Source organism: Macaca thibetana, chromosome 6 (genome assembly GCF_024542745.1).
Source record: "Macaca thibetana thibetana isolate TM-01 chromosome 6, ASM2454274v1, whole genome shotgun sequence".
Lineage (NCBI taxonomy): Eukaryota > Metazoa > Chordata > Mammalia > Primates > Cercopithecidae > Macaca > Macaca thibetana.
Window position 1 is genome coordinate 35,698,709 of NC_065583.1, and position 21,718 is coordinate 35,720,426.

General features: G+C 41.5%; 2 protein-coding genes across 3 annotated transcripts in view; one reads left to right on the top strand and one right to left on the bottom strand.

The window, feature by feature from the left end:
- Window positions 1-21,718, top strand: part of PRELID2 (PRELI domain containing 2) — a 1,077,378-nt gene that overhangs the window by 880,846 nt on the left and 174,814 nt on the right. The window lies entirely within an intron of this gene.
- Window positions 1-21,718, bottom strand: part of SH3RF2 (SH3 domain containing ring finger 2) — a 132,663-nt gene that overhangs the window by 108,717 nt on the left and 2,228 nt on the right. The gene's annotated exons all lie outside the window — the stretch shown is intronic.

Genomic DNA, 21,718 nt, shown 5'->3' on the forward strand with positions numbered 1-21,718 from the left:
AAGGGAGATTGTCATAAGTGACAACTAAAGATGACCCCTCAGAACTTTCCCCCACTACAAACTCTTTCAAATTGACATGAGGCAAAAAAAAAAAAAAAAAAAAAAAAAAAAAAAAAAAGAGGATGCAGGAAGGCAGCAGCTCCTGAAAAATCCCACTGTCTTCAAGAACGTTATCAATTTGCCCTCTTCATTTTATCTCCACGGGCAACTTTGCAAGAGTCAAGGCTAGGTGGTGTTCACTGTAGGAGTATGTGTTAGCAAAACTTATTTCAGCATATGTATAAAAAATTTCCATCAGCTGCTTGCTGCTATCAGATATCACACTACCTATGAAAGCTCTTTGAGGAAACTGCATTTTAACTTCCTGCTCTGTTTTTCAATGAAACTGAGATTTCTATTTGCTAGCTGCCTTGCCTGTTGGGTTCTTTTTGATCCCAGTTTTGACCCTGCTAATGTATCTTTAAGTGCCAATAGCAATTTTACATCCTGTTAATATTCTTCCTAGGTAAGAATCTCATTTTCTATCTCTGTAGACTTCCATGGGTAAAAATGCCAGGTTTCCATTTTTCAGAAATATTAAATCCTTTTCCACCCACTACAAAAAGAAATTAGACAGCCATAGGAGTTAAACACAAGTGAGGCAGGTCAGCCTACCCCTTTTAAACAAAAGTTCAGGGAAGAAATATTTCAGACACTAGGAAACCAGGGGGCATAGCACTTTAGTTCCATCTTAGTTTTGTCAGTATTACATACAAAGGAGTCTTAGGACTTAGAATCAGGCCTTTTTGGGGAAGCTTCTGGATCATTTAAGCCCAAAATATGTTGATTAAGGACCAGGCATTGAACTAGATGATATTGAAAGATCCTTCTTTTCTAGGCCAGTAGAGCTTCTTTTCTGGGCTGGTGGAGACTTTCCTTCTTTTCTGAGCTGGTGGAGTATGTAAGTCTGAGCTACCTGTTGCAATGTTTTTTTGTTTGTTTGTTTGTTTTGTTCGTAAATATTTGCGATTCTTTTGAATGTCCCACATCTGAATCCCTTTTCTGTGTCTGGGAACTCATCCAGCTTATAAGTTTAGGTAGGTGGCAGAACTTGCTTCAAAATTTAGAATTGGAACAGCTAGGCATGGTGGCATATGCCTATAGTCTCAGCTACTCAGGAGGCTGAGGCAGGAGGTTTGATTCAGCCCAGGAGTTGGAGGCTGCAGCAAGTAATAATCACTACGGCACTTCAGCTTGGGTGACAGAATGAGACCCTGTCTCCAAAACAAATTAAATAAATAAATACATACATAAATACATACATACCCAGAAAAGTTGAAAATGCCAGCTTTAATAGCATTGCTTTCAGCCAGGGATCCAGGTTTTGTCAATTAGATGTACCTGATTTGAATTTTGAATTGGGAGTTAGTGACCCATAGAGAGGACTAGGGAAGACTCCTCTGCACCTCCGTGTGATGCTGGTGGAGGCTAAAGCAGGTTGACCCCCAACTACAGAAATAGGAGGGTGACCAAGGCAGACCTGGAAGTCAGCACTTAGTCATTTGGGGCTTTGTTCCTGCAAGGTGGCCTCAAACCAGTCCTTCAGCCCTCCCAGAGGTTCTGTGAACAACCTAATATTCTTTTTATTATCTTGCCTCTGCTGATTTTTTTTTCCCTGTAGATTTTATTGTTTGCAACTAAGAAGCCTGGGGGATCTAAGTCATGAAGAGTGCCCTTTGTAAATGGAGAGAATGAGGTCAATTCATATAAAGAAGTGGAGTTAAGGCAGAGCGGGGTGATCTGTCAGAGCTATCTGGGTCCTTGTAGGCTCTTAGTCTGGCTCTCACTCTAAATTTTCCAGCCTGTGAGCTATCAAATACCCAGTTTTGTTTGAGCTAGTTTGAGGTGGTTTCTGTCATTTGCAACTAAAAGAGTTCTGGCAAACACAGATGACAGCAAATTAATATTACGTATCAGGAGTCTCAGAAATGTTCATCCCTTTGACCTGGTAATCACTTTTCTATTCTCTGGAAATAATTAAAAATGTTAAAAAACAAAACCAAAATAATTGATGGGATTGGGCAAATGGTTGCATAAAAAATGCCTTTAGATGACAATATCCACAAAGCTGGAGGTACTTGCTGCCAATTCCATGGTCACCTTTTTCATCCCTTTCATGTTACCTTTTGGAGATGTTTTCATTGCTGTCTCAGTTTTATTCTGTGTCTCTCTGGATAGCTTTTCCCTGCTTCTCTACCTGGAGTCTTTGGAAACTGCTTTTTGAGGCTCAAAATTGCCATAAACTGTGAGACCATGTAAATGCTTATTTGCTTTTCAGATCAAATTGCAGTTGAGTGCCAGAGGTCTGAAAGTGCCCTAAGCCCGCCACATTGTAAAACATTACACATGATCTTGGATGTGTTCGTGTTTCTAATGGAATTCTTTGTGTTGCAGCCTGGTTTGGAGGCTTCTGACCCAAGCCCAGCAAACTGATTACAACGACCTGGGCAAGAAGCAAGGCAGTTTGGTGAAATATGAAATGCATAGACCAAGAGTCAGGAAACCTGGAGTTTGGTCCTTGTGTGTGTTCCTTGCAAACTGGGTGACCTTGGAAAGTTCCATTTTTCTCGTTAGGCCTACGCTGCACATTGGTATAAGAAGACATTGGACCAGATGTGTTTTATGGCCCTTTAAAGCTCTCAGCACCTATGTTTTATGATTCCTTATAAGGTGGCATTTTAAAAGAAAACCCGTGATAAACTTGGTTTAGGAGTGCCTTTGATGTAATACCCAATCCAGATCAGGCCTCAGGCAGAGTCATGAGAAGAATTTGCTTGAATGCATTCCCCTGGGATGAAAACCTGTCCCTGAGTGCTTACAGCTGAGTCCCCTGAACCAACTCCTAAGAATGTTGACCCGACTGCACCTCAATTCTGCTCCCAGCTGGAGCGATTCAGGGAGGTGGTCTGAGTTGGCTCTGCAACAACTAATGATTCAGCCTTACAGGGTTCCATTTAGTCTTGAGAACAACCATCTGAAGTAGGTGCTATAGTTTTACAGAGGAGGAAACTGAGGCTCCAAGAGTTCTAGTGACACTGAGCATGTGAGAGACCTGGATTCAAACACAGGTTTTGTTTTGTTTTGTTGTTTTGTTTTGTTTTTTTTTTTTTGAGATGGAGTTTTGCTCTTGTTGCCTAGGTTGGAGTGCAGTGGGATGATCTTGGCTCACTGAAACCTCTGCCTTCTGGATTCAAGCGATTCTCCTGCCTCAGCCTCCCAAGTAGCTGGGATTACAGGCATGCGCCACCACGCCTGGCTAATTTTTGTATTTTTAGTAGAGACGGAGTTTCACCACGTTGGCCAGGCTGGTCTTGAACTCCTGACCTAAAATGATCTGCCCACCTCGGCCTCTGAAAATACTGGGATTACAGGCGTGAGCCACTGTGGCCAGCTGGTCCTCGGCCTCTGAAAGTATTGGGATTACCAGGCGTGAGCCACTGCGCCTGGTTGGTCTTTTGGTTTTAATGCCTGTGATGTTTCCCCTACCTGAAAACATCCTGCAGGTGAACACTGTTGAAGTGAACAGTGAGGTGCTCATTCAGAGAAGGTGACATTAGACAGACCCCCACCCCAAGTTTTTTTAATGTTATAGTATAGCACCTTCAGAGCATCAGCTTTGCCCAAATCCAGATTTGTCTCTTGCTCTCTGTATGACTTTGAGCAGGTTAATCTTTCTGAGCCTCAGTATCCTTACCTGTAAAATGGAAATAGAGATAATAGTACGCACCTCACACAAGGGCTGCGATAGTTAAACAGAAGTGCTTAGCATACTGGGTTTTCAGTAAGGTTAGTGACAGATAAAGGGTCCAATGTACATGTTCAATTTGCAGCAAGTTCTACTGCAAATTCACTCTTCCACTTTCAATTTACTCTTAAATTCATCCACTTCTCTGCATTACGGCTACTATCTTAGTCCAGGCCACCCACCCAGAAGACCAGAATTGGTCTTCTACTGTCATTATTGTTTGCAGAAATTCATTTCCCACACAGAAGCCAAAGTAGGGTTTTTTTTGTTTGCTTGTTTTTAGATATTAACAATATTTTGTAATTCAAGATCAATGCAATATCTGTTGAAAGTAACAACTTTGGTATTTAGGGAATACATTTTATAATATGATTGTTTCTAAAATTAGTTTGGTTTGGTATATCATGTTGCTCTGTAAAGGACTTTTATGAAACAGTTGTTATATAAAAGAATTGGCTGTCTCAAAGGAAAAGACAGCCAAAGCTTTCTTAATCAACTTAATTTCATTTGATTAACTCATACAACAAAACTTCTATCTTTGCTGCCTGATAGTTTTGAAGAGGAGACATGAGTTGCTACAGTTTATACCAATCCTAGCACAACCTTCTTCTCCAGTAAGATCTGGAGCAGGAATAACCCAATCTTTTGTTTGAGAGCGGATATACTGAAGCCATCTGAAGTAAGCTCTGTCACATTTCCTTGTCTTTAACTCCCAAATTACCTAGGTAACTTCTTTCTTTCTTCCCTCCTTCCCCCTTCACAATCCTTCTTTCTTTACAGAAGTAACCTCTAGATCTGTGGTCTTGATCCTTCCCTTTCTACAAACTTTTTACGGATTATTCCCATCACTTCTTTCCTTTTCATTTAACAGTAGTATACATCTATAATTTCTATATCTTAACTCCTTTGCTCCTTCCCCTCTACCTAGAAACATGTTTAGACACAAAAGCAAAAGATGGCCAGGTGCAGTGGCTAACAACTGTAATTCCAGCACTTTGGGAGGCTGAGGCGGGTGGATCACTTGAGGTCAGGAGTTTGAGACCAGCCTGGCCAACATGGTGAAATCCTGTCTCTACTAAAAATACAAAAATTAGCTGGGTGTGGTGGCGCGTGCCTGTAATCCCAGCTACTTGGAGGCCTGAGGCAGAAGAATTGCTTGAACCTGGGAGGTGGAAGTTGCAGCGAGCTGAGATTGGGCCACTGCACTCAGGCCGGGTGACAGAGTCTTACTCTGTCTCAAAAATAAAAATAAATAAATAAATAAAAAAGCAAAAGAATGCTTTCTACCAATCCTGTTATATCTTGAACTGTTATTTAGTGACTCTTCTTCCAGCTTTCTCTATGATGTCTATACCCTTGCTACTCTGGATATGGTTCAAGGACCAGCAGCAAAGGCATTACCTGAGAACTTATGAGAAATTCAGATTCCCAGATCTGCTGAATCAGAACGTACATTTTTACAGGGTCCTCAGCTAATTTATTAAAGTTTGGGAAGTTGTGGTCTATTCCGCGCATGCTTCCACTCTCCTTTATCTTAACTTATCCTTTTGGAATCTGGCCTCAATTTCCTCCCTATCATGTCTCCCACACATAAACTTCATTCCAAGTTATAAAGTTTGAATGGCCTTTTTATCAGACTACAGCTTCCTTGATCTCCCCATAACTAAACTTACCCTGCTCTTCTTTCCAAGTCTCTTCTTTTGGACTATATGATATGATCACACAAAGTAGCATTTTATATGACATTGAATTATAGACATGTATGGCTGACCATATATGCTATGTTCATCTGTGGTAGATAAAACATAGCTCTGCATGGTCAGGTACCTCAATCCTTAATGCCCTTCCAACAGGAGAAAGACAGGGAGAGAGGGAAAATTTTGCTCTACTTCTCTGACAAATTTCGGTACTGGAAGCTCATTTTATATTCTTGCCACCTTTCTAATACCCTGATCTTCCTTTTTCTCTTCAATTTTTATTTTAGGTTTCGGTCCATGTGCAGGTTTGTTACCTGAGTGTATTGTGGGATGCTGAGGTTTACAGCACAAATGATCCTGTCACCCAGGTACTGAGCATAGTACCCAATAGATAGTTTTTCAATCCTTATCCCCCTCTTTTCCTTCCCCACCTGGCAGTCCCCAGTGTCTATGGCTGCCATCTTTATGACCATGAGTACCCAATGTTTAGCTCCCACTTACAGGAGAGGACATGCAGTATTTGGTTTTCTGTTTCTGGGTTAATTCACTTAGGACGATGACCTCCAGCTGCATCTATGTTGCTGCAAAGGACATGATTTTGTTCCCCAACTGATATTTTGAACAGAAAATCAGGTCAGGTTATTCCCTGCTTTAATCTTTCTCATTACATCTAGTACCCAACCCCCTTCATTACTGATATAGTTTGTATATTTGTCCCCGCCCACATCTCATGGTGAATCATAATCACCAGTACTGGAGGTGGGACCTAGTGGGAGGTGATTGGATCATGGGGGTGGATTTTTTATGAATTAGGTTTAGCACCATCCCCTTGGTGCTCTCCTCATGAGATCCAGTCATTTAAAAGTGTGTGGCACCTCCCCCTACCTCTGGTCATTTAAAAGTGTGTGACAACTCCTGACCCTCTCCTCTCCTCTCCTCTTTCTCTCTCTCTCCCTCTCTCTCTCTCTTGCTCCTTGCTCCTGCTTTCACTATGTGACATGCCTGTTCCTACTTTGCCTTCTGCCATGATTGTAATGTTCCTGAGGTCTCCTCTCTGGCATGTTCTCACTTATAAGTGGGAGCTAAATGATGAGAACACATGGACACAAAGAAGGGAACAATAGACACTGGGGTCTACTTGAGGGTGGAGAATAGGAGGAGGGAGAGGAGCAGAAAAAGTAACTATTGGGTACTAGGCTTAATTCCTGGGTGATGAAATAACCTGTACAACAAACCCCTGTGACACATGTTTACCTGTATAACAAACCTTCACATGTACCCCTGAACCTAAAATAAAAGTTAAAAAAGTAAATAAATTATCCAGCCTCAGGTATTTATAGCAATGCAAAAATGGCCTAACACAATTACCACAGCTTCCGGGTCCTTCTGCATCTTCCTGTGCAGCTTATCTCATGCCACTCGCCTCAGTGCTTATCACCTTTCAGGCATGTGGGTTTTCTCTCAGTTTCCAGAACTCAGAACTTGCCAAGTCCTCTCTGCTCTCTGAGAACAGGGTCAGGATGTTCTCCCTCATTGGAACCCACTTCCCTGCTTTCCTCTCATCCTTCAGGTATCAGCATAAACGGCTCCCTTAGAAAGGTCTTTTTTGACCACCCTAATCAATTATCTTTCCTTTTATCCTCCATTTCATACCCTTGTCTATATTTAGTTTATATAACAGACACATTGCAATTTGCAATTATTTTTATTATTTGTGTGTGTGTGTGTGTGTGTGTGTGTGTGAGAGAGAGAGAGAGAGAGAGAGAGAGTGTTGGTGTTCTGCCTATATTTCTTCATTCAGCTTCACTTCCAATAGCTGACACCTATGATTTTGTTGAATGCCTTCTATTGAGCTTCTAGAATGTACTTTTCCTTTGGGGGCAGCTCTTAACCAATGACTGACAGGTAGGAGGGTATAAATACCCCAGATCTCTCATCTCTTGGCCAGCATAGTTCTAAGGTCTGGGTTTTATACTGTTCCCAGAGTTTTCTCAAAAGATTAAGCTTTATTGCCCACTGCGGTAGCTGGCCTCATAACACAGCTTTCTTGGTTACCCTCTCTTCCCTACATGATGCCACCACTCCCCTGCCAATGTCCTTACACCTCCCAAATAATCTATAAGTATTAAATCCTCATCTCAGGGTCGGCTTCTGAGGGGAACCCAGCTAAGATCATGAACTTTTTGTTCTTTTTATTTATCCCAATAAAATATATATAACATGTCTGTCTTGTTCATGGTTATATCCTAGAGCTTAGTTTAGTATCTGACACATAGTGAGCACTCAATATACATTTGTATAGTGAGTGAATATTAGTGGTTATTATTATTGAAATGTAGAATTTCTTCCTTTCACTGAGTTGTGTTATACCGGTAGTTTACCATGCCCCACAGAATGTGAGATGTGCACTGCAGAACTTACAGGAAGAAAAGTTATTTTTTTCTGTAGTGCTCTTAAAAGTAGCACTACTATTAAGATACTGTTTTAGCAAAGTTTGTTATGGCTAGAGGCTCTTTATGAGAAGGAATCCCAAGAAAGATTCTCTAGGATTGTGGCAATTCTTCCTGGTATGACCTGAAACCCCAGCATGTGGATACTTTAGAGATGTTTTAGGCAACAAAACCCTATTATGCTTATTTGCAGGTGGTTTAAAAAGAGAGCAACTGAACCCTGGACTAGGGACCTTCAGTGGAATAAGGTGGATACTTATGCAGAGAGAGTGGCAATAATAATATTAAATAATAACAAAAATAATTAACATGTACTAAGTGCATTTATGGGCCAGTCCTCAAGTGTATTTGTTAATCTCAGAACCAATGTAGGTGGTAGGTTACACATTACTCCCATTCTTGATTAAGAGATTGGGGCTCAGGGAGGTTGACTTATCCAAAGTCATACAGCTATCAAAAGGTAGAACTGAGATTTGAAATTAACTATTATAACTTCAGAGCCCCTGTTCTTAACTAGTCCTCTATCTTGTCCCCAGGGTTAGGAATACTTAAAACCAGTTCAATAGGAGAACTAAGTGAAGTAGTCCAGCCTGGAGAAAATAAGATTGAAAATAAGGTGTTAAAATAAGATGCAACCCTCCTGAGTTGCCTTCAAAGAGCGGCAGATGCCCAAGGAAGAGTGGGCAGATGTGTTTCATGTGACTTAATTTCAGGGAGACTTTTCTAATGTTGCTTTTCAGAGGTGGAGGAAATAGTACGTGCTTAGACACAGAAAACTTCCCCAAACTGGAGATTCAAATGGACTGGGTGTGTGGGCCTATTGAGATAGGAAGTCAGTGAGAGGACTGAAGCATAGTGGCTTGGAGGACTTTCAAGATGTCTTGCAGATGTGAGATTTTAGAATGCAAAGGAATTAGAAGACTCGCTCGGTCCCTACATATGTGGCTGGTACTATGCAGTTTTGGAGAACCAAGATTTAAACCGGTAACATGACTTGGGAGAAATTTACTAATGCCATGTTAATAAACAAAAAAGATATGTGCTATGCATACTCTTTGCATGAGGGAAGCAGAGCTACTGTGCTGCAAGATGAGCCAGCAGAAGTGACAGTTAAGAATGTGGGCTTAGAGTCAGTCTACATGGGTAGCTTGCCCAGAGTACTCCTGAGCCTCTTATCTGTAAACAAGTGTTGCTCTGTGGATTAAATAAGCTTTTGCGGGTAAAGGATTTAGCACAGGCTCTTGAAGATGGTAAGCGTTCAAAAATATTAGCTATCTTTCTGAAAACTTTTAAATTTATAATTTTTTCTTAAAAACATAAATGCAAATATTTCTATATCTTCTGCATACTCTATAAAACATGAAAAGAGAAAGTTTTAAATTTGGGTTGCTGGAATATTGAGACTCAGAGAACTTGAAACTTTTTCCATAACCGCAGTAAGGCTAAGATTTATTAGGCACTCAGATACATTTCATGTCACGTGGTTGGTTTTCAGCTAAGACAGGATTGGAAGCTGAGTTTCCTGAATTTCAGGCTCTATTTTTCCTCACCTACAATGGACCATTTTGCTTGTGCACATAATGGGTTTCTGTTAGAATGAAATATATTTTGTCCTGAATCTGTTTACATTTCAGGAAAAGCAGACCAGTTCTGGACCAGAGCTTGTCATATTCGAGATAAAATATCTCTCCCAAATATCCCTCCCTCGCACATTTGATTTCTGATTGGCTTCCCTCCCTTTTATACTCCTTCTCTGGTTTTTATTTCTACTGTCCAGATCACATATATACCTTTTCTGCCTTTTTTTTTCTTCTCTAGCTCCCTCTTTTCTCTCACTGAATTTCTCCTTCTCCTGTTTCCCTCTCTATGCACCGACACTGATTTTTACTACTTATGTTCTTAAATTTCTGACCAAGAAGTACCCAGTGAAGATACAGCATATAATTAACATGGAGTTAGATTGGCTGTGGATTAAATCATGCTCCAGAAGCTTAGCAACAACATTAGAATGGTAACGTTGGTGCCAAAGGATTCAACCAGCAATGGCAGCTAGCGCAGGGCTCTATGAGGTTGCAAAAGGGAACACCACACCAGTCTTGGTCACCTTGGTTAGAACCCAGCCCTTGGATTCAGGCAGACCTGGTTCAAATTCTGACTCTGCACTTCCTAAGTGTTTCCTCATCTGTAAAGCGGGAAAATACCATAGACCTCCAAGGACAGTTGAGAGGATTAAAGAAGACATGGTTCTTTGGCTCAGTTCCTGCCACATGGTGTGAGCTACATGATGGTAGCAGTTACTAAGGTGATGATTGGCAACTATATCCACCTTTTCTTTGACTCCTTTCTTTCCTGCTCCCTCCCTCCATGCCCAATCAGTGAGAACAATCATTCCACTTGGTTACACTGGCTTAATTCTCCAGGCTTTGGGATAGCAACTGGAATGGGAAGGTAGGAATCCCAGGAATATCTCAGCTACAAAACTTTATGTTGTGAAAAAAATCGTAGTGTTTGAAAAGCTGCAGAAAACAAGAACAAAACAACAAAAAGAAATATGTTTAACTGCAAATTATTATTTTTCTTTCTAATACAAAGAGAAGTAAAAGAGGGAGATAGTAAATGTTTCTTTTTCCCCTGTTAAAATGCAGCCTCCTGCATCCTGGATCCTTTTTAATCACCTCTCAATAGGAAGAGAACACTGCTGTCTTCTTCCATTGTTCTCTCCCTCTATTCCTCCTTCCCTTACGCATCAAGCCAATCTACTCGGCTTTCTCTCATCTGTGGAAATTCACGACTCTGAGGAGAAATTTGGAATCCAGAAGATTACCTCTCCTGCTTCTCCAGAGAGTTGGGAAGGGAAGTTTTCTCTTCTGCCCCTCCATTTCTCGGCCATTCCTGTTTATTAAGCAAAAGTCCCAGATAAGATTTACTGCCACTCTGCCTTTCTCATATCCAGGCAGCTCGTTAATATCACAGACGAACACCTTTCCTGAACACAGCCCTGCAGAGTTCTATTCCTGCTCTGTGCTCCGTGATTCTGCTGTATCGCCTTGGCAACCAATTAAAATACTTTAATGTGTACAGCGATATCATTCTTAATTCTGCAAAAACCAGGGCAACCTGCTCAGAAGGCTTTGGCATGCCAGTCAGTTGGTGTTCTTCTTGGTATCCGGCTGCATTCTGGTTTGACTTCTTTTTTCACCTCCCAATTACCTCTGAATCCCCTGCAAGCACCTACGTGTCATTCCTAACACACCTGGCCTCAAGTCAAGCAACACCCTCATCAACAAGGCAGGGGCTGGAAGAGATCCTGGGGACAAAATGGCTGATATGTCTACTTTCGTTTAGCCTCAAGGGAAGATACCAGGAGCTCAGCCATGAGGCTGGCTAATCTAACTGCAGTTTCTTGCAATATGGCAAACATTATGCATTCAATAATTAAGTATTTAGTAAATGCTGATTGCATTTCAGGCCCTGTGTTAGGTACAAAGGAGGACAAGACACTTCCTTACCCATAGAGCTTATAGTCTAGTAGAAAAGAGACGTGAACAGACAGCACTGTACTGTCTGATACGTGCTGTGGAGGCTGGAGGGTAGCACTGGAGGCTCTGGGAACCTGAGGGGAACCTGAGGAGGAACCTAAGACCAACCTGGGTTTGGGACAGAGGGCTGACTTCCGGAGGAACAGAGGCTACACTGGTACCTGAGGATGGGTTGCCGTCAGCCACATGGCGAGTTTCCCAAGTAGCTGGACAGTTTCATTCCTACCTTCTCTAACACTGGCAGTTTGTCTGATGCGCTCAGCTTGGTGGTCTGCTTCAGATACCCTGGCATTATTTGCCTTATTTCTCCTGCTTCCAGGCTAATGTTTTCCTAATAGCCTTTCAGGAAAGGGTGACAGTGAATGATCCACGTTCTCTCACGTCTACTCTTGGTCCCTCTATGCTGTGCATGCAAGTGCTACCTGAGGGGCACATTTTCCAAAGCCAGTGGTGTTGGGGCCCTGAGGCCGGGACTCACCACCCATCTTACGTGCCCGCAATGCATTCTGAGGTTTGCAATCCTCAGTGTCATGGATTTCTGTTGATGCCTATTTTTTAAAAGTACAACCTCAAAATCTTCCCTAAACATTCCCACAACTAGAGGGATGATAAATTTTGATGTGTAATCATATTTTCCTATTTTGTTTTATTAATATTTACACTTACAGAACACACACCTCTTGTATAAAGTGGAGATACCAGTAGCACCATTCTCAGTGGGTTGTGTGTAGAGTTAAATGAGATTCTGTAGGTAGAGCCCAGTGAATGACACACAGTAAGTCCTCCATACATATACTCTGTTTGTAGAGGTGACCGGTTCTTCATCTGTGCTCTTGTAACACATGTGAACACCTTTATTTTAAGATTAACTGCATCATGCATAATAAGTAGGATGCAGTTAATAACTCTTAAACTTTAAAATAAGGTTTAAGTGGTATGTGGTTTACATAAAAGATCACAAGTTATTTGAGGACATGGATCCTGTCTCTCTCACTTTTGGAGCCCAAGCAAAGGGATTTTACCCATCAAAGGCATCTTATATGTGTATGCTGAACAAGTGAGACCTGGAAAATATTAATAATAACAATGTCTGACATTGATTGCTGCTGAGCTTACTATGAGTCAGGTCCTGTGCTACGAGCTTTATAAGAATTATCTTGATATATCCTCCAAGTGATGCCATGATTTTTATTATCCCCATGTCTATAGCACAGGGAAACAGCAGTCCACCTGTGGTAGGCATGACAGCATGTGAAAAGAGAAACCTACCTGTAGGAGTACAAGCAGATAGTTAACCATACTGGGAGCTTATTTGGTGCCAAGCCCTGTGCTAAGCACTTTGTAGGCATCATCTCATTAAATCCTCCCAATAACCATATGAGGTGAGCCTTACTATTTCTATTTCATAGTGACAACGTTCAGAGTCACTAAGTAACTTGCCCAGAAGCACACAGCCATTACTTAGGAGAAGCATTATGTTGTAAACATTATCTTGTTTACTTGTATCATCATATGTCTAAGGTCAGAAGCAGCAGAAAACTGGAATACATATTTTAAAAATAATATTAAAATACCTATTCCTATTATTCAGAAATAATTTTAAATATATCATATTTTTACCTAATATTATCAGTTTTTTCAACAATTATATTTTTTATTGTGGTAAAATACACATAGCATAAAATCTACCATGTTAGCCTTTGCTGAGTGTTCAGTTCAGCAGCATTAAGCACCTTGATCTTGTTATGCAAGCGTCACCACTATCCATCTCCAGAACTTTGTCATCACCCCATACTGAAACTTCCCATTATATATATACACACATATATATACACATACATATATATACACCCATACACACATTATATACACACACACCCACACACACACATACGTACCAGAGGCTGGGGAGAGGAGAGAATGGGAAGTTATTGTTCAATGGATACAGAGTTTCAGTATGGGGTGATGACAAAGTTCTGGAGATGGATAGTGGTAACGCTTGCATAACAAGATCAATGTACTTAATGCTGCTGAACTGAACATTTAGCAAAGGCTAACATGGTAGATTTTATGCTATGTGTATTTTACCACAATAAAAAATATAATTGTTGAAAAAACTGATAAAATGAGGGCTTTGGCAGCATGAATACAGTGGCCATGTTTCTACAGGAAACACTGTCTTCCCTTCATATTGGAGGCCAGGTCAGTTCAACTCATAAACTCAGGGGCAAATTCTTTCAGAGCCTCTTCCTTTCTGTCACTGGTATCCCTATGACTAAGTGTCAATTAAGATGAAACGTTTCTCTCAAGATCAAAGAGCACATGAAATTTGTGGTGTATGATGGAAGAGTTTAGACATATGCAGAGTGGCATTGCTATCTTCTTAGGGTTAGCGACTCATGAGCTAAGAGATCTTGAAGCTGGCCCACTGTATTCTCCTGAGAATGATGTTCATCACCCAAAAAGGTATTCAATAAGGTGATTCACAGCAAGGATGTTTCAGCCACCACATGACTTTATGCCTAATAAAGTGTGCTACTTGTTTCTCAAATAGCTCTGTAATGGCTCAATTCATAAAGGGTTCATTTCTGCATAATGAGGAGTTCTTTCATGATCCCATGAGGTCTACTACAGGCATGATTGTGTTTATTTATTTACTTTTTCATTAAAAAAAAAATTCCTAATATGGGTGAAGCTGTGAGCTGGGTGCTCTGAGCACAGTATTCAGAGATAAGATGAGTTGCCTCTTCTGTTTGTGCTTGGAAAAAAGATTAAAGAAATGACAGAGATCTGAGATGCACTCAGCTACTATTTGAGTCCTGGAGTCTGAGCTCATGAGTGTCCCTGGTGTGAGCTTTCAAGACAGAGCCTGGTACATAGCAGGCACTTAGGAATAGTTTGTCGAATGCTCTGGCTTCTGAGCTGGGGATCTGGAGCAGTGTGACCCTGGGGACTGGCACAGGCCTCAGTTGCAGGAAGCAGCTCATGGTGAACAGAATTATCTTTCCCCGCCCATGTTCTATCACTTGCTTTGGATGTTCTTGCTGGTGTTCATGTGTGCTAGGGGTTTCAGGTAACCTGAGATTTCAATGGAAAAGAATGGCTTTGTCTGCCAGGAACATGGAGACTGCTCCCCAGTTACCCAGTAAGCTCGGTCACCTGCTTGGAGTAGAGGTAACTTCTTGTTTGGCTGCACTGAATCCAGGAAGTTGCTGTAGATACAGCTGATAGTCCTCACGATGGCAGGCAACGAGTCTGGCATGAGGGCTGCTGGAAGACTTCATTACAGAGAACGCTGACATGCATGCTCCTGGTGGTATCTAGTCACCCTGATAGGAAGGCAAGTATCTAATCATTCTGCCTCTCCTCTATCTATTTCCTTCCCTTCTCCTTCAGCTTCCATTCTCATTCAAGATATCCCTGCCCTATCCTGCTTTTTCTAGGTCCACATGCCCAGAACGGACCCTGCCTTTTCTTCCCTTGACCATACACTTCCTGACTTTTAAAACATCTTTTTGTTTTTCTAGGAAGTTTCTTTTTATCAATCAAGCTTCATTTTGTTCAAACTGAATTGCCTCGCCACCTGATATTTTCATAAGCCATCATTTCTTGAGTCTAAGAATTCTTTGTCTTAATCAAGTTTATTGGGTTATAATTTATATGCAAAAATGTACCCAGTTTAAGTGTCTACTTTGATGTTTTGGTAAAACTATATACCATTGCATACAACATTTTCATTATCCAAAAAATCACTATGGTTTATGGTTTTGTCTTTTCTACAATTTTATATAAGTGGAATAAGACAATATGTACTCTTTGGTAAGACACTTCTTTTTTCACATCTTAACATTTCTAAAATTGGATGCATCCTACAGTGAGCATGTAACATAGTAGTGTTTCTCTTTCCCTCTAAGAACTATACCTAAATAGACAATATGTCTTATAATGAATACCTTAAAATCAATATCAATATCCCTAATTTTTATATATATATATATATATATATAGATGTCAATATGTATATGTATGTTTGTATACATGTGTACTGACTGGTTGGTTTACCAATTAGTCGTGATTGGTTTTTGCACTGAGGAGGTGAGAATCTTTGCTTTGCTGTGTACGTTACCATAGTGCCTAGAGCTGAAAACTGGTAGGAACTAAAATACTGCAGAGGGTGGCAATAGTGAGTTTCCAACAGTTTCCTAAAAATATCTTTTGCGTTATGACTGAGCATGTGAAGTCTGAGACAGCGTTTCTCAAATTTTGTTCCACGGGCAATTAATATTACTAAGAGGCTAATACAATAAAAGGGAGAAGAAAGGGGGTGTCAATGCCATAGAAATTTGGGAAGTGCTTCTTATTAAGATCCCACTTAGAAATTCACAATTCATTAGCATGCTAAAACTTGCAAAAAGTTTTGCAGCAAAGGGAAAACGTTTAGTTTTACTTTAATCTCAGGTTTGTCTGACCCTGGCACTTTGTGGCACACCCATTACCAGAATTCACCATGTGAAAGGCTGGTCTAAAGTACAAGCATGAATAAACAGAAGGAGAAAGAAAGGGAGAGCCAGGTGTGGTGTGTGCCTGTAGCTGCAGCTACTCAGGAAGCTGAGGCAGGAGGATTGCTTGAGCCCAGGAGTTGGAGGCCGCAGCAAGCTATGATTGGGCCACTGCGCTGCACTGCACTGTGACAGAGTGAGGCCCTGTCTCTAAAGCATAATTTTTTTTAAAGGGAAAAGAAATTGAGTAAAGTTATCCAGGTTGAGTATCCCTTGGGACCAGAGGAGTTTCAGATTTCAGATTTTTTTTTTTTGATTTTGGAATATTTGCAGAATACATATTAGTTGAGCATCTCAAATTGAAAAATCTAAACTCTGAAATTCAAAATACTTTGATGAACACTTCCTTTGAGCCTCACGTCAGCACTCAAAAAGTGTTGGATTTTGGAGCATTTTGGATGTCAGATTTTCAAATTAGGGCTGCACAACCTATACTTGAGCTGGTCCCAGCTAAGCCCAAAATGATGTAATGGTGCCTGCAATGGGCCAGATGAGGATGCTCCTCAAGAGTCAAGGGCTAAATAGGCACTTTTCTTCTCTCCTAAGTCTTTTTATAGTATGAAGGGACAGGTGGGAAGGCAACTTTTCCTAACAGGAAATGAAACAACACAAAAATATATATTGGCCAATCCCTTAGGTAACATGTCCCTAATGCACATGGCAGATAATTGAGGTTGAGTAGGAAAATCCTTATGCCCCACCCATTGCCTCAGAGCTTAGGCCGTCCTGTGGGGAATGAGCTGTTGTTGTGTTTGTCCACTGCTTGGCCAGACACCTTTAACTGACAAAACAAAAACAAAAACAAAGAACTGAAGTAGGTAATGGAATGATTGTCTACGACAGGGAGGAGCCACTGCAGGGATTACCCCGATCACTTAAATGATAGTGAAGTTTTTCTCAGAAATAGCATTTCTCAGAAATACACATAGAAATGAAAGGAAATCAGAGTGGGTCAGGTGAAAATCAGGCAGCGCCTAAAAGAAATGTGCAAGAGCTTACTTTCCTTTCCTAAAATATTGTCATACAGTAAAATAGACTTTTTTCTCTTGGCATTTATTTCTATGAATTTTAACACATACACAGTTTCATTTAATTACTACCACAATCAGGATATGTAACAGTTCTATCACCTCATTCTGCCCCTTTTTGGTCACATCCTCCCCCAATCCATAACCCCTGGCAACCACTAATCTATTTCTCATCACTACAGTTTTGTCTTTTTGAGAACTCCCTTTCCTTTTGCAACAATCTTTGGTTCCTTTTTTTTTTTTTTTTTTAATGGGGATCCCTGGATGTTTCTTTGTGTGTGCAAAGAACTCCAGTGCCAGCCAACTTTCTCTTCTATTGTTACTCTTTTGTGATTTACTGTTGCTAATGTTTATTAGCTTCTGTTATATGCCAGGCACTTGTGCTAAGCTCTTTATATATATTATCTCATTTTAATCTCACAATAGCTGTATGATATATGTAAGCCTTTTTTATTTCCATTATACAAACCTAGAAACTGAGGATCAGAGAGGTTAAGTGACTTGCCTAAGGCCTCACAGCTAACAAACAGTTGAATCCCGGCACAAATACAGCCCACTTCACCATAAATCCTTTAACACTACAGTAAGCAATAAAAGGGAGGAGACTAACTAGAAAAGAGGTGCACTGAGAGAGATTGGAGGCAGTGCCAATGGGGGGCCATGTGGTTATTAAAAATGTTTGTAAATGTGTGTGAAGCTGGAGAACCATCTGGGTCTCTTGACTTCTCAACCTCAGCCCCTACCTTTATGTCTTCCTCCACCTGCTACATATGGTACTTGCTGTCCCGGATGGCACCTATCTGCTGTTTTCAGGGTCCTGGGATGATTTTAATCCCCTTGCAAATTTAGCAAAAACCCCACTGTCTATATCACAGCTCTGTTACAGGACACAACCTCTGAGACCCAGGAAAGGGGCTGGCCCACCTTCTGGTTTCTACCCAACCTCAATTCCCTGATGTGCTTTCTGACCTCATTTTTTTTTTCCCCATCAGTTGCTTGCAACAGCAGCTGAAAAGTTTCTAGGACAAAACCACCTGGTCTGTGTACTGGAGGTGGCAGGTGTGTTCTTGCTGATAAGGGGCAGGTAGGACAGAAATGTGTGTGATTGGCATGATACTAGCAATGTAGGGAGAAAGTCCTCCCCTGCAGAACCCATGGCAACATTTGTGTTGGGGAATAGAGTGAGAAGCAGGAAAAAGCAAAAGATAGAAAAGTGAATGAAGAACTGATGATGCTGAGGAAGTAGACCAGGTTCTTGCCCTGTGTATGGTTTTCCTTTGAATGTGCTGTTTGGGGAAAGTGAAGTTAGTTAGGGAGTTTTCTTCTAGAACGGATCATAGCAACTTAAGGGTTCTGGAAGTGAGCTGTGAAGCCAGCACACGCTGGGAAGAATCACACATCTGAATCATGGCCACGGATCACGTGGAGACAAACAAAACAATGCAAAAATCAGGGCACCAAGCACCGTCTTTGGATGGCACTTGCTTAACAAGGGGCTGGAAGGGTGTGTGTAATTTAGAGTAGAAAGTATTGAGTCACTTCAATAACAACCACAGCTAACATTTACTGAGCACTTAATATGAGCCGTCTCTGTGCTCAGAGCTAAGTGACATGAATCATCTCACTTATTTCTCAAAACAACCCTCTGAGGTAGGTACTACCATTATCTCCAATTTACAGATGGGGAATTGGAGGACCTGAGGTTTAAGTGATTCGCCCAAAGTGCACAACTGTTGAGGGCAGAGTCAGGATTTGAATTTGGGTGTTTCTCAAACCCAAGTCCATAGATTCTTAACTTCTCTGCTTTACCACCTATCCTAAAACAGAAATATTACTAAAGTGTAACAGAATGAGGAGGAAGAAAGACCAGCTATTCAGGATCCTACAATCCTTTTGAAGGCTTGCCAAGTTCCTTTGCTTTAACTGCATTAGGGAAGGAATAAGAAGAGCCAGTGGGATCTGCACCACCCGGGCCTCTTCCTGGAGGAGTCTGGTGATCTTGCCTGTTGGTTTGAAATAATTGCACACGGTAGAAACCTACAGCTGTTTCTCAAGTTTTTCTTTTTACACAATCATCTAGGGAGGGTTTTAGACATGTCGGCACAATAGGCAATTTTTTTTCTCTCTATTGGGCTGGCACCATGAGGTGTGACTATTGGTTCCACCCTAGAACACTGGTTGGCACAGGATGCATCAGGCCTCTTTGAGCCAACAAAAAGAGCTTGACGAGCTTTTTTTTTAGATGAGCCTAGGTGAGCAGAACAGATTTTGGGCTTCAAAAGCTCATGGACAGGAAGTTAAATGAACTCCTTCAGGGTGCCAGGTTATCGGCAAGCCCTTTGAAAGAGGTGTTTTACAAAATGGTGCCCTGTGACAACAGGTTATTTATGCTTTCTGAGGGGAGTACTTTATACTTAGTATTATCCTGGCCTGAACTCATCATAGAATCAAGTTCAATAATAATAATACCTATTACACTCTCCTGCAAGGGCTGTAACTCCTTCTACATTTTGTAGCATGCCTCATGCGTGGCAGGACACAATAAACAGTCAATAATAATGTTCCCTGTGATAATGATCTTCCAAATGCCTTTCATCTAAGGCTCTCAAAGTGTTTTGGAGATACTAATTAGTTAAGCCTCACAGTGGCTGTCTGTTTTCATAAAAGACATCTTCCCATTTTACAGAATTTTAAATTGAGACCCAGCAAACATAAGTGGCTTGCCCAAAATCATACAGCATGTCTAAATGAATCTTAATGATGATGCTTTGCATTTACACAGCAGATGTTTTCTAAGGCAGTAAGAGTACGTTGCAAAGATAATTTTCACACTATCCTGGAAGAAGGTGGGTAGCAAGTAGCTTTTGACTACATTGGCTGAACTGTGGCAGAGAGGGCAAGGAACTCAGGAGGATTTGACCAAGGATGCAAGTCCATTCCTCTGACTCTCTGAGCAGACGGTGGCATCCAGATAACCCTCAGTTCTCTGAACTGTGGGATGCATAGTTACTTTCACAGTTGCAAAAAGATAGGTAATATTTTTGGGAGCAGAGACATGTTGCAAAACAACAGCCATATTGACATCCAGAAATGGGTTTGTTCATAGCCCCATTGAGGAAGGCAAAAGGGATGAGAGGAGTCACTTCAAGAAAGGATAGTTAGGAAATAAAGGAATTGGGAGGTGGGAGTGCCAGCTCTGCTCTCTTGCAGAGCAACTTTCTAGCCCAGGTCCTGCCTGAACACAGGAGCCCTTGAGTTTCAGCCTCACTACAGGACTTGGTCCAGAGCACCTTGGAGGGTGGGCACAGACCATAGTCTGATGTTATAAGTCCCTGCAAAAGAATTCCAGAGAGACGCAGTATCTTAATGGCTGTCTCTTATGTACGACCAGCTCTCACCTCAATTCCCTATTCCAGAAGGGCCCTGGGAATCCTCTATAGTTCAAAAACTTGGGAGCTGTGGTTGCATTCATCGCTACCTTTCCTTTGCAACACAGCCACATTGAGAAAGATGAAAACCACAACAAAAATATTCCAAGCTGGTAAGGGAACTGCCTGCTCCCAGTGTGACACCGTTTCCTGAGTGAGTGATGATACTCTGCTGAAACGCAGGTCAGACTTCCGCAAGGTGGGGAAGGGAAGAGGTTGCTAGGTCTTCGGAATTCAAGGGGGATTTGCTGACCCAGAGGTAGAGCTCCTTTCTCTACAAACGAGGCATGTTTGAGAACAATTTGCTTCCCTACCCCCACTCTGCCATTTCCAGACCTGTGGATTCTGATTGATGACTAGACCAGGGGTAGTGGAGGGACTTAAAAAGAAAAAGTCCTTTTCTGGAATGTGTTCACATACAAGCACAATGGCAATAAAAAGTCTACAGTGAAAAAATGTCCCACTTCTTCCCACCCTCATTTCGAATGTTTACACATGCCCTATGGGTGGTTTAAAGATGCAGTGAACCCAGGAAGCGGTAGCCCTTAGAAGGAAAATTTTGGAAAGTTGTTCCAAATGCATATCACAAGCCACTCCTCACTCCTGAGTAAGGAAGCAGTCCTGCAAGACCCTCCCACACACTGTTTGTCTTCTGAGCAGGGAGATGTAGGACCCTGCTGCCAGCATTTAGACTCTAACGCTTGCTCTAGGTAAGACTTCAAGGAATGCAGCTTTGATTTTCTAAGTATGCCAATGGCCCAAGCCACAGCTTTCCGTGTCCACTTTGTTACACTGACTCCAGGGGTGACAGTGCAAATAATTCTGCTGGACTCACAAGGACCATGTCCTTCTTTCCAGATGTGCCCTTACACATTATCCCACAACAAGACTCATAGCCAGGTCAGATGAAGTCCTCGGGGTGTGCTTTCAGTGCTGGACAGAGCGATTCCCATTATCCAAACATGAAAAGCATTAATCTCCTGCGAGGCTTAACTGGGTCTGTTTGGTTTTTTAATTGCAGCGCCTGCTGTGTATCTTCTGTGTATTTCATTCATTTTGCAAAATGAGACACATCTGCAGAGCTTCTATACACAGCTGATGTACTTCACAGCCCAGCCTTCGCTATCAATCAGTCCACCCACATAGACGCTTCCCTCCCGCACTATCTCCCTCGTCAAGTATCTTGATAGCTTCGAACAGATTATGAATGAGTATTGCCATAATAGCACTTTA